At 37.6% G+C, this 2,500-nt stretch overlaps 1 protein-coding gene across 11 annotated transcripts in view; it reads left to right on the forward strand.

The window, feature by feature from the left end:
• tsl (membrane-attack complex domain containing protein torso-like) overlaps nucleotides 1–2,500 on the forward strand; it is a 28,018-nt gene that overhangs the window by 4,861 nt on the left and 20,657 nt on the right. The gene's annotated exons all lie outside the window — the stretch shown is intronic.

A 2,500-nucleotide genomic window follows, 5' to 3' on the forward strand; every position in this document is an offset into this window, starting at 1 on the left:
AAGTCAAGATTTTTTTCGTTCTTTATTTACCGAAGCGTCGCTGCACTTTCGTTTTCTTTTTTATGCCTGGGTGATTTATTTGACTTAGGAGTGTGCAAATATGAGAACATCACGGAGTAACACGGAGAAAATTGAGAAAACATATGAAGAAGTAAATTGTAATGGTGATGTAACTATGATGATGATAATTGATAATTGGGATCATCATTGTCATCCTCATCATTATCATCTCAATTTTCATCATCATTAGCTTTAGCATTATCGTTTATATTATCATCATCATGTCTTCATTATTACATCTTCATCAATCTTTATCGTCAATGTTATAATTATTGACATGATGATGATGATTATTATTATCATCATCATCATCATCATCATCATCATCATCATCATCATCAAAATCGTTTTCATTATGATCACTATTATTAGTATTATTATCATCATCATTGTTATTTGCATCAATATCATATTATCATTGTTATTAATTATTTTCACTAATATGATGTTAATAAGAGTTAAATGTAATTATAGTGATGATAATGCTAAAGATAAAATCAATGCTGATGAATATAGCTGTAATAATAATAGTCACAGTTCTGGTATTAAATAGTAGTAGTAATGATTGTATATTATTAATGATGATTATAATCGAAATTGCACGGGAAGTGCCACGTCGAGTCGGTTCATTGAAACCCCCAAAATAGATTTTATTCCAGCGCCCTTTCCATTGTTCTATTCTCTTACATTTCATAATCTTATTTTTCTCTTTTTCGTCCGAATTTTACGTCCCATTAATTACAACGTTTTGTTTTAGCATTTAGGGCAACTTAAAGTAAAAAAATAGTTTCGTGCGGTGACATTTGCTTCACTGTTTAGCTCCGAAACAGTTTCGAAATATTCGAGCGGGAAAATGACAAAAGCGCCGAAGCTTTTAGAGGAAAAAGCAAAGTTCATGACTGGTTTTAAGGAAAAGGGTGTGTGCTGTACGTCACCATATCCTTGTGTTTAAGTGTTATGAAATCCGTTTTATTTAATTGATTATCTATTCACTTGCTAATTTATTTTTCTATTTATTATTTACTTATTTGTTTATTCGTGTTTATGGTTGATTATCTGTTGATATGCTTATTTATCTATTTATTATTTACTTATTTGTTTATTCGTGTTTATGTTTGATTATCTGTTGATTTGCTTATTTATTTATCTGTTTATCTATTCATCAGATTATACCTAGGTTTGGAGAAATTTAGATATAGCGATATGTATGTGTGTGTGTGTGTGTGTGCGTGCTTGTGTGTGAGTGTATGTGTGTGTGTGTGTATGTGTGTGTGTGTGTGTGTATGTGTGTGTGTGTGTGTGTGCGTGTGCGTGCATGGATGCGTGCGTGATTGCGTGCATATTTATACTGTGATTGTTCAAAGACTAATTGATGGATAACGCAATCACATTATTAATAATCATCCTCAACCGACCACTGGGAAAGGCCGGTCCCGAGAGCGTCAAGAAACAAACATAAAATGAGTAAAAAAAAATAACCTTGTAGAAGGAATTATGAACTTGAAGCTGGGAGGGTCAAGGTTTGGAGGGGGGGAGGGGGAGGGAAGGGGAGGGGGAAGGGTGCGCTAGGAAGGCCATGGATACAAGAATTGGGTGGGAAGGAGGGAGGGAGGGGGGGGGTGTGAGGATAGGATGATGGAGGTAAAAAGGATCGTTTGTGTATCGGTTAGGAATGCTAGAATATGATGGGAGTAGGAGAAGGAAACGAAAAGAAGGAGGAGGAGGAGGACGAAAAAGAAGAGGAGCAGGAGGAGGAGAAGGAAAAGGAAGAAGAAGAGAAGGAGGGGGAGTAGGAAGAAAAAGAAGAGAAGGAGGTGGAGGAGGAGGGAAAGGAGAAAGAAAAGGAAGAAATGGAGGAGTAAGGGGAGGATAAATAATATAAAAAGGAGGGGGGGTTAGAGGTTAAGGTGAATGAAGGACATGATGGTGGGGACGAGGGGGCGGGGGTCGCGGGGGCAAGGAGATAAGGGGGGGGGTTAAGGAAGGTGTGTTCAAGGGTGCAATTAGAAGGGAGACGTTTGCAAGAGGCCGTTCTTAATTCTGTTATAGGAAACTGACTGTAGACTAAAGGCTCATTAAACATAAGGCTCTATATACAGTTATGTCTGTCTTTAGCTTTTAACGCCTCTCTCTCTCTCTCTCTCTCTCTCTCTCTCTCTCTCTCTCTCTCTCTCTCTCTCTCTCTCTCTCTCTCTCTCTCTCTCTCTCTCTCTCTCTTCCCACCTCCATCTCTCTCTCTCTTCCTCCCCCCCTCTCTCTCTCTCCATCTCCCTCCCTCCCAAATATAGTTAATGATAACTTAAATAGTCACGAGAAGCGTGTCTTTTCGTAAAATAAGAAAAAAAATAAAAAAAAATAATTGAGTTCCTCCAGACGTAATAGCAAGATTACCAACTCTCCGAAACGTGACTTTCTCATAAACATCTTCGTTGCACAAGAT

The sequence above is a fragment of the Penaeus vannamei genome, chromosome 25 (genome assembly GCF_042767895.1).
Source record: "Penaeus vannamei isolate JL-2024 chromosome 25, ASM4276789v1, whole genome shotgun sequence".
NCBI classification, from domain to species: domain Eukaryota; kingdom Metazoa; phylum Arthropoda; class Malacostraca; order Decapoda; family Penaeidae; genus Penaeus; species Penaeus vannamei.